At 37.7% G+C, this 10,855-nt stretch overlaps 1 long non-coding RNA gene across 1 annotated transcript in view; it reads right to left on the bottom strand.

Annotated features, from left to right (window-relative positions):
- LOC121018551 (uncharacterized) overlaps nt 1-10,855 on the bottom strand; it is a 43,239-nt gene that overhangs the window by 4,914 nt on the left and 27,470 nt on the right. Inside the window, exon 3 of the long non-coding RNA XR_005785223.1 lies at nt 10,333-10,366. This is a non-coding gene — a long non-coding RNA (uncharacterized LOC121018551). The remainder of the gene's footprint in view (nt 1-10,332; nt 10,367-10,855) is intronic.

The raw sequence follows: 10,855 nt of genomic DNA, 5'->3' as shown, positions 1-10,855 counted from the left end.
GGGCTCGAACTCCCGGACCGCGAGATCGTGACCTGGCTGAAGTCGGACGCTTAACCGACTGCGCCACCCAGGCGCCCCTCATTTAACTTTTTAATAGTATTATTGTGATCATTCTCTTTTATTAGTGCTTGTTGCTAATCTCTTACTGTGCCTGATTTATAAATTATACTTTGTCAGAGGTATGTATATGTAAGAAAAAAACAGTATATATATACTGTTTAGTATTATCTGCAGTTTCAGGCATCTATAGGAGGTCTTGGAACAGATATATGGGGACTACTGTACTTTTATGTATTCACAAAAGTATTTTAAACTATACCACTAATAGCCTGGCAGAAATAGTGCGATTTAAAAAAATATATATATGCGTATATTTTCCATACAAGGAGCTATGTAACAACTTGCTTCTGTTTAAAACCAAACTCCAAATCTGTTGTCTCACTCAAACCCAGACCATAACTTTATTTTTTTATCTTTTAATGTTTATTTATTTTTGAGAGAGACAGACAGAGTGTGAGTGGGGGAAGGACAGAGAAAGAGGGAGGCAGAATCCGAAGCAGGCTCCAGGCTCTGAGCTGTCTCAAACCCACGAACTGTGAGATGGTGACCTGAGCCAAAGTTGGATGCTTAACCGACTGAGCCACCCAGGCGCCCCTGCCCATAACTTTAGAATTTATTTCTAATGTTAAGAGTCTACCTTCCAGTCAGGCAGAGCTTTCCATCAAGCGCAGCAAAAGCAAGCAGTGCAATCCCTTCCTGGTATACCTTTAGGTTTTTAGGCTACTCTAGGACGTTTCCAGATCATTTCCCTTTCTAACCAATCACATATGCCAAAGTAGCTTGGATCTCATCAGGTAGGGAATAATTACCTTTTGGTTCTAGACATACACTTTGCATATCACTCAGCAGACTCCACCTGCCCCCTAGTTGTGAATTCTGGGAAGGAAATGGAGGCATTTTCCATGCTTCCAGCTCCACAGTAACACTATCTTTATGAAAAGACAACACAGGTACTACTGAATGCAAGATTCTACATCCTCTACCGGGGTTCCCCAAAGTCAGCCTCAGCCTTTGAATATGCTTCCCCAAATCACCTTTCCTACTACATCCCCTCCTCCCTTCTTTTTTCAGCCCCTTGAAATAGTGTCACTAGTGTTTGCTTTCCAAATGGTGTTTTAAGGTTGCAGTCCCAAGACGCTCAAGCTAAAATTCCTGGGGCAGAGAACATTTATAGTTCAGCATATGTTTTCATAGTCAGTGGGAAAAATGTCTTCCTCTACTCCTAACGGACTTTCTTTAGTAATATGCTTCATGGCACCCCTGGATGTGTGGGGAGACTGACGTTGCCAGAATATTTCTTTTTTACGGCTTTTGTTGCTTTGACAGCTTTGATTTTATGGCAACTTTAATCATGTGTGTCCTATTCCTTCACCTCTGGCATTTTGCAAATATTCCATTTTTCTATCGCTGCTACCATTACTGCCTTCAACAAATTGTGATTCATCAAACTGTTTCCCCTATGTCCTTCTACTACATCCACAGAGGAAACCCCCAAAGGGAATTGCATCAAGCAAACAAGGTGATGCTAAATGCTCATGAATGAGAAGATCTATTAATTAAAAAGGGGAAGCGAGAGGGAAGAGGAAGAAAGAAAAATTACATGTCTAAGTTAACGCAGCCCCAAGACACCATCGGCAGTAACTTACCCGCTGACACTTTAAACAGGCTTTATGAGTCTGTTTACTCTATTCACGACTATTCATGAAAAAAAAAAAAACGTGCTATCAAGTATAACAACACAATGTACATGTGTTATCTTAAAGATACAGTGAGTCAATAAATCATACCTGAGCTTTAACAATATTATATTTCCCTTTCTTGTATATTCATAGAATAATGGAAGTGGAAATGAAAAAGAGCTAGAAATGGAAAGACCAAATAGGTTATCCATTCAATCTTGCTCCGACAGAGGATCAGTCTAGAGCAATAATACATCTTAGGTTTTGTCATCTGGAAATGAGTGCCTTCTCTGTGTCTTAGCTTTCAACTGCTTTTCCTAGCAGCTTATTTCTGAGAAAGCAGAGTTCTTAGACTCTAGTTGTTTTCCCTTAAAGCCTGAACTTAACTTTGACTTTCCTAATTTTCTCTCCCTCTCTCATTCGAATTCCCCGCAATCTGTATAAAAATTTTCTCTGTTGTGTGTATTTATACTCTTCTAATATGCTTGGATTATTCCCTGGTTCTTATTACTTATCCAAGATAAATCCAGTGGCTGGTTATATATAGCAAGCATATGTCACCCTTCATGCCTACTGATCTGTGTGTACTGTTTTCCCAAAAGGGTGGGAGGTGAGATTAGGACAATGTCCAGAAGATCTTTGTGAAAGGCAATGCCTCTTCTCAGCCACCCTGACTCCAGCACTTACAAAACTAGGGAGAGATTTGGCCACGAGCCCCTGCAGCTAACTCTCTTCTCCCCAGAAGCCATTTCTGCCTGTTGCACATCTAGGTTTCTGATGAATTTGTCCCACTTTGCATTTAAAACTGACCTAGTGGTAAGCCCTGTTCCTGCTCTAAGGCAGTGTGGTCCATGTTTAAGAGTCTCCTTTTCTTGCAAATATTGGCATCGTCTTCAAATTCCATTAAAATGCTATCTGCTCCCCTTTATAGATCATTAAAGATTTTCTCACTGCGAGCGAAGTTAATGCTACAGTTTACTAACTACCTCTTCAAATTGATCAATTCATGCCATTTTAAAGCATTGTGATGTTTTGTTTACAAAGCTAAGCCAGTTTTCAAGTTGTTGGCTTTGAGGCCACTCATAAAAAGGAAAAAAAAGAAGATGTCATGCTACAAAATACTTTACAGAAGTCATTATTATTATCAAAAGTGTATAAATTTCTAGTAAATGTTTTAGAGTGTGTCAATGATGCAAAAAATATAGATTAAATGCCAATAGTTCATTCACTTTTTACCTCCAGATCTGGCATAAGGTAGTTATTCAATAAATACACACAAAATTAAATGTGTATTTTTAGACAAGCCCATTATTTGTTCAGAGCCAAATAATTCCAAGTGTGTTCATTTTGCCATACAAAAACTTAGTCATAACTTCACAAACATGAAATCGGGGTTTGAAGATGCCTGTGTAGATGTCCAGAAATTGTGCTGTTCAATTTCCATATATTAAGTCTAAACCTTGCAAGAGCCCTACAAGTCAAAGCAGCAAACCAAGGTACAGGAAGGCAACTTGCCTAAGATCACTAGAAAGATTAGGAGACACAGACAGAATTTGAATGCAGTTGTGTCTCCCTAAATCAGGCAGAGTGTACAGAATGTCAATTAAAAGAAAAGATAGGAGCTAGGCGTCAAATGAGGGAGCTCTGTCCGTGGGCCACAGTGGTGCAGAAGCATGAGGCAGCCTGGTACATATTGGGAACATGATAAATTAAAGGTAGGTATGAATGGGAGCTGCAGTGATTACAGTGGGAGAAATAAATAAACGGAAGCTTGGGTAGAAAGACCTTGCTCTTTGCTGCTAAAAAGAGTTTAGAGTTATCTTATTGGGAAACAGAGCCATTAAACACCTTAAGCAAAGACTCCTGGCTGGTAGCATCAAGAACTGATTTGAAGAGAATAAGGAGAGATGAGAATAACAGTAATTATGCAATAGTCCAGGTAAAGAATGAGGAAGCCTTGCATTAAGGCAGGGACTTTGATAGCAGAAATAATGAGTAATGTTAATTAATTCATTTGTGGAGGGGAAATGAGTGAAGAGAAACCAGCTTATTGCTGAGTATATGGTGACAGCCTCTACTGATACAAATGTAGGACCTAGAAACTCTTACAGAACAAAACATATATATATGGGGGTGGGGACACTGAAGGGAAAGGAAAAGATGGACTGGACGAGTTTGTTTGGAGATTTTAAGGTCAATTTGGTACATGTTGAGTCTGATGGATAGTCCAGTAGAATACTGATGGTTGGAAGATCGCAGGATTGACTGCAATTACTCACGAAATATTTAAAACATTGTGTTCTCAATTGTGAGGATTTTCTAAAATATGTATGCCCATGCCTTTTCTTAGATATCATGATTCAGTATTTCTGAGGTAAAGCTTAGGCTAATAAAAACAAACCAATAATAATAACAACAGCAACAAAACACTGCCCAGCCCTAACAAAACACATCTGTAGGATTTCCACTGGATAGAGCCCCAAAGTCTCTAGGCTATCCCTGTTTCACTGTGTTTTTTTTTTTTAATGTTTATTTTTGAGAGAGAGAGAGAGAATGAGAGAGAGTGGGAGAGGAGCAGAGAGCGAGGGAGACAGAGGATCCAAAGTGGGTTCCGTGATGACAGCAGAGAACCCAGCATGAGGCAGAGAGCCCGATGTGGGGCTCAAGCTCACAAGCTATGCGATCATGACCTGAGCTGAAGTCAGATGCTTAACTGACTGAGCCACCCAGATGCCCTCACTGCTTTTATACTAGTAGAAGGAGTAGCACTAGTAGAACGTAGTAGTGTGTTACAAACTATGGGTCACAAACTATTGGTTGCTCATAAAATCAATTTAATAAGTTGCAACAAAGGTTTTAGTCAAATTTAACAAAAAAATGTCAGAACTAATTGCACATAGAATAAGTATGTTTAATAGTTTTTTATCTGTTTTCTATATTTCTATTTGTGTAGATGTATATGTAGTCTGTGTGTACATGCACCTGCACACATGTACTGGTTTATAATGTAAAATTATTTTTTTTCTTTCACAATCAAAAAGTTGTAAAGCCACTGTTATCCATGACAAAAGGAATTATAGCTAAATGTTACAATTTATTTTTAATGTCAAGGTAGTCAAATCTTATGAAGAAAACTGAGCCAGGTATGAGGTGTGATTCTATTTCTAGCTTGGCTACCTATACAATGTTGGTTCCATGAAAATCAAGATTTCCAAATGGCTTTATTTGTAAACAAGAAATACCATAGCACTTGTAAACCACCTCACTAACATTAATTTAATAAGACCACTTATGTCAAGTGCTTTGAAATCTGAGAGAGAAGTAGACTAACAACTTTTGAATTTCGTTTTATTGTTTACAATGAACCTTCACAGATGTAATCATTTTGGCTCACAAAGGAAGTCTATGAGATAGCTAGGAAAGGTTGCTTTATCCACATTTTACAAATGAGGAAATCAATCACAGAGACGTTAAATGTACCTAGGTAATCATAACATTAACACTTCTCAAATATTAATAGATATTTCTGAAAAAAAAATTGCTTCCATTTGTATTCAATAATTACATTAATCAACGCCTACAAAGCTAATGATCTCATGACATTTTTCCTCCATCACCCACAGAAGCCAATATTGTAGACACGTAATCTAACCCTATTTTGCTACGAAAATATTTTTCCTTCATATTTTTGTTCAACTCTTACAAGATAGATTAATAGTTGCCTACCCATAATTTCCTCATTCTTATTTGCTAAGGAGACCCCAGTTTTATGCATGTACCTATACCTCAGAAAATATATTTTTGTTCTCAGCTCAAGAGCAAATCATGAACAATTTAACTCTATCAAGTTTATACAATTCTCCTTAACAATGATTGGCTTACAAATGGATATGACCCATTTTGGACAATGGGCTGCGAAGAGAGGTCTCCTACATAAAAGGGGAGGGACTTAGAGTAAGAAACACAGAGAAGAGACTGTCATTTTATTCCTCTGGATGGTCACATATCTGAATGCCTCCTGGAACTGTAGCATCCATAATGGGACCACAGGAACAGCTGGCCTGACAACCAAGGCAATTCCCTGAAATTGTGGGAGTGGGAAGATGCAGAGAACCTTAATCTCTGCTGGCATTGTTGAACTGCTTAACTACTTGACTTTGGAGTCATCTTGCATGCCAGTGACTTACATGTGAAGTGATAAACTTTCTCTAGAGTTAAGCATTTTGAGATATGTTTTTGGTACTTGCAGCCAAACACATCCTAATCACTAAAAGTCCCCATCCATTTGGCAAACTTTTGAGATTAAATACTTTAAGTTTCCACCTAACTGATTTTTGTTTACCACTTTAACAGTAAGTTAGGAATATTCTAATTTTGCCTATGTTTTTTTTTAATCCAGTTAATCTAAAATACTATTCTATACCTATTATGTTTATTTATTGAGGGACTATTTTCCAAGATTTTTTATATATTCAGGGAATCCAATGTTTTTATAAATCATTCAGAGACACACTGGATAAATAATGACATCCAATGTATAAAACGCATTCATATGCTAATAATATATCCGAAGTGTGTAATTTTGAAAATATTTAGTTGACTCATTTCATACTACTTTGACTTACTACCTTTTGAGTAACATGGTATATGTGTGAGAAACATGATACATGTGTAACCGAGCCAATGGACATAAAAGAGACATGAATGGCCGCAGGGTGCATCCAACACTTTTTAAAATTTTATTCAAAACTGTTTATGTGTGTTTACACATATTTCTCTAGGTAGACTGTCCATAGCATTTATCAGTGTCAAAGGATTAAGAGCCACTATGTATGAGAAAATTAATCTTTTCCTTTACTATTTTTGAATCAGATTGACACAAGCCAACAACCATTCATTCAAATAGAGAAGGAGAAGGATTTGATCTCTGATTTGCCACTTCATATGAGCATAGCTCATATACATAGATTATATAGGAGGCTATACCACTTGGTAGAGTCTGAAAAATACTACTAAAAGCATTCGATGCTTTTTAAGAAAGGAAGACATAAATTAGGTAATTGGATTTTTGGTTCTGCATCATTTCGGCCACAGCAATATAAAGTGGTTTAATTTTCTTTCCAATAAAATTTCTTTCTCAATAAAATAAGCATATGAAAAATGTAGAAAAAATCCTTGGAATGGTACAGTATTCATACAGTTATACTGCTAAACTTTGCAAGAATAAACCTAACACATTTATCATGGTGTCTACCATTCAAGGTTTATCTCTGAAAACTCCATCACACTCCCTACTCCATCCATACTTGGGCACTAGCTATAAAGAAAGTACTCTTCCCCCTAGAATTAAAACTTCCATTTCTCTGTGCACCTGAACATACCATTCCCTCTTCTACAATGTCCTCTCCTCTCTTCTTTGCCTGTTGCCTGGCATATGTCCCATTATTCAGTACTTGTTTCAGAACCACCTCCACTGAGAAGAACCTCCTAGGAAGAATACATGGCACTCCCTGCTCTTTGCTCTCATAAGATCCCAGGCACTCATTCAACAAATATTTACCTAATGCCTCTAAGCACCGGGAACACAGCAGTGATCAAGCCACATTCTTGCTCTCATAGAGATAATATTGTAGTGGGAGTAGATAGATAATATGCAAATAAGGACATAAAACAGAAGAGGTAATAAGTTCTCTGAGGAAAAAGAAATCAGGGTAAGAAAGGGTGTTAGGGGCAGAAGACAACTGTTGCAGGTAAGGTAAGGAGAAAAATCCTCCAAGAGAGCGGAGCATTTGAGCAAATCTCAAAATTAAGTGACTACCTAGAAGAAGAGTATCCGAGGAAGAAGGGGCAGTGAATGCACAGGCTTGGATGTAAAGGCATTCGTGGAAGTTTAGAGAAAAAATAAGGAACAGAGGTAATGGAAGAGGGTGAGAGAAATGGGAGATAAGGTCAAAAAAGTAGCCTGGTGCCAAATGGCAAGGACTTGCAACTTGTATGTTAGTGAGATAAAAGCATTGGGAAATTCTGAGCAAGATGTGACTTGACCTTATTTCTAAAATCTCACCACAGCTGCTTTGAGTAGAGCACATATTTGTCAGTGAGAAAGCAAAGAGACATACAAGAGGCTACTGCGGTGGTCCAGATGGAAACTGGTGGTGGCAGCTTGTCCTGGGATGGCTGCAGAGGCAGGGATGTGAAAACTATGAATACTGGCAACTCTTGAGGGAGTTTGTTTTAGCAGAGAGAAGGGAAATGGTTAATTCACTGGAGAGGGCAGTGAGGGCAATGGATAATTATCGTTACAATATATTACAACATTCATTACACCAATGGGAAAGAATGCTGGTGATGTGGAGTTGAGAGGGGCTAATTGCCATGTCCTTTAGTCGGAGAGAGACGGTGGGATCCAGGATGAAAAAAAACCGAGATGGCCATTGTGGGCCAGGGACATATAGTTCAACTACTGTAGTGGACAGAGATGCAGAATACTTGAGTGCAGTGCCAGTGGGGTAGTAGACTTTGTGGTATAACTATATAGCCATCCTGTAGATGAGGAGAAGAGAGGAGAGAGAAGAAAAGATCGTAAGAAGCCTTTTATTGGGAGTTCTGTTACTCTTAGAAGGAGAAACATACTATGGAACAATAGTAGGCAATTCACAGGATTTGGGGGAAGGTCAGAGAATCACTGGAAGTGATCTAACTAGGACAATATCCAAATTACAATGACATAATTGCTCACAGAACAGTTTTCTGCTGCTGCTGGGAACCCCAGATTTTCCTGCCTATAAATCCCCAGGCCTAACTGTTAGAACTGAGACATATAACACTGGCTACTTCTCAGTCACCTTCACCAGAAAAATAGATACTGCACCGTGCTTCTTTCTTCCTGCAGTATGTTTCCTAATCAAAACCTTGCTTGGGAACATTTGATGGGAGAAATCTACAAAAAATTCTCGAGCTATAGCTGTAAACGAAGTTTAAAATTTAAGTTTCTGGTGTCTGCCTTGGAGATTGAGATCTCATAAAGGGAGAGATTCCCCATGCATAAAAAGGGTATCCAGAAGATGGTGGGCAACCAAAAATACAACAAACTTAAACTACAAGTGTTTACATATTTGCTGTTATACTCCCCCCAAATGTTTTCAACACACAATAAAAATAAGCATGTGATAATTTTTGTTGCATAAAAAAAGATAAATGAAATGAGGAACTTCATTTTTATGCACGGCCATTTGTTATTTCTTTAAATCCTGGTTCCCACCCCAAATTATACAAATAATATAAACTAGGGGCACCTGGGTGGCTCAGTTGGTCAAGTGTCTGACTTCGGCTCAGGTCATGATCTCACAGTTTGTGAATTCAAGCCCCACATGGGGCTTGCTGCTGTCAGCATGGAGCCCACTTGGGATTCTTTCTCTCCCTCTCTCTCTCTGCCCCTCCCCTGCTCACATGCTCTCCCTCTTTCAAAAATAGAATAGACGTTAAAAATAATAATAATATAAACTAAACTGGGGTATTAGAGCATAAATTGGGGAATCTTAGAGCATTAAAATATGACCTTCAGTCTCTAGGACTGTTCTAGAAATTAAGACTATTTTGGGGGGGCTGGATCATTTTGAGCTTCTGTTCATTTCAACACAACTGTCCTAAGAAGGTGCTGGCTCTCTGGTATGGTAATGTTTGAGAATAATAGAACAGAGTGAGAATTCATTCATTAAACAGATATTTATTAAGCCCCTAACTATAGTTACACATTCTTCTAGGTGTTGAACACACAGCAATGAACAAAAGAGATAAAAATCACTGCTGATGGCATTACAATTCTAGAAAAAAGGGATGCGCTCAATATCACAATTACCTTTAAGTGATGGCAAAATTAATACATGTTTATGACAGAAAAGCATAAGAAAAAAAATCACCTATTATAGCACTAATGTAACTCTCGTGCTTTTTGATACATGGTACTGTGGGGTTTTTTTTAAGTATCTAAATCTGCATATTTATTACAAAAATAGAATGCTACTACCTAAACATACAGTTTTCCATTTCGCTTTTTTCACTTGATACTAGTTCACGAATATTTTCCTATATGATTATGCATTTTTTATAAAATTTTGTAATGTGTACATATTACTCTGTCATAGAAAAGTATCATAATAAGGTCCTTTTTACTGACCATTTTAGATAGGTTTCCAATTTTCCATTATTATAAACAATGCTGCAGTGAACATCCTTGGACTTCTATATTTGCACATTTATCTGATTATTTCTTCTGAATAATTTCACAAATGTGAAACTGCAAGGTCAAAGAGTAACCATATTTTAAAGGCTGCTAATATATAGGCCAACTCTTGTCCAGAAAAAAATTGTGCCAATTTTGTTCTCAGCTGTACTGTGTAAGTGAGCGCCTATTTCCTACACCCTAGCAGCTTCTACTTTTTTGATTATTAATCAACTTCTGATGATTCAGCCAGGGACTCTCGCAGTAGGGAGAAAGGTAGTTGGGCAGCTGTCGCTAGATGATAAGTCAACAGATTTTTCGATATGTACCATTTATCCACAAGGATTACCCTGTGCCCAGTGGGATCCTCACCTGTTTCGTGCTGATAGGAATGCTTACAAAACTTCTGAAGGAAGAAAGGAAAAGAGGAGAGAAAATATGTCAGTAATTCTCACCCTTCCAATCCATTTTTTTCATTGATAAACAATATTAATTGCATTGAAAAAAATATTTAAATAACGTCAATACTGACAAGTACAATTTAGCTCTATGGGTATGTTTGTATGTAGTACACAGAGTTATCGAAGGCAAATGGAAATACAGTTGAGATGACATATTATGCATCGTTAAATAATAAACACTGAACAATGTGAGAAAGCATCTTCTATCTCTTGGAATGCCTATATCCTAACTTGACATAATCTGTAGAATCCAAAGGAAGAGATGATACTAAATGGATAGTCATTTTTCTTAATGTCTGCCCCACTTCCCAAATTGTACTAGTTTATACTTACTGATTTTAGTTCATTAAGTTAATGCTTATTGTTTAAGCTTTAGGTCAGACTGTTTCCTGAGATGTGGCCAATAACCACTTAACACCAGGGATAAAAGGATG

The sequence above is a fragment of the Herpailurus yagouaroundi genome, unplaced genomic scaffold (genome assembly GCF_014898765.1).
Source record: "Herpailurus yagouaroundi ecotype Mexico unplaced genomic scaffold, PumYag 77, whole genome shotgun sequence".
In the NCBI taxonomy this organism is placed as follows: Eukaryota; Metazoa; Chordata; class Mammalia; order Carnivora; family Felidae; genus Herpailurus; species Herpailurus yagouaroundi.
Note: the sequence above shows the minus strand (reverse complement) of the source record. Positions and strands in the feature narration are given on the sequence as shown.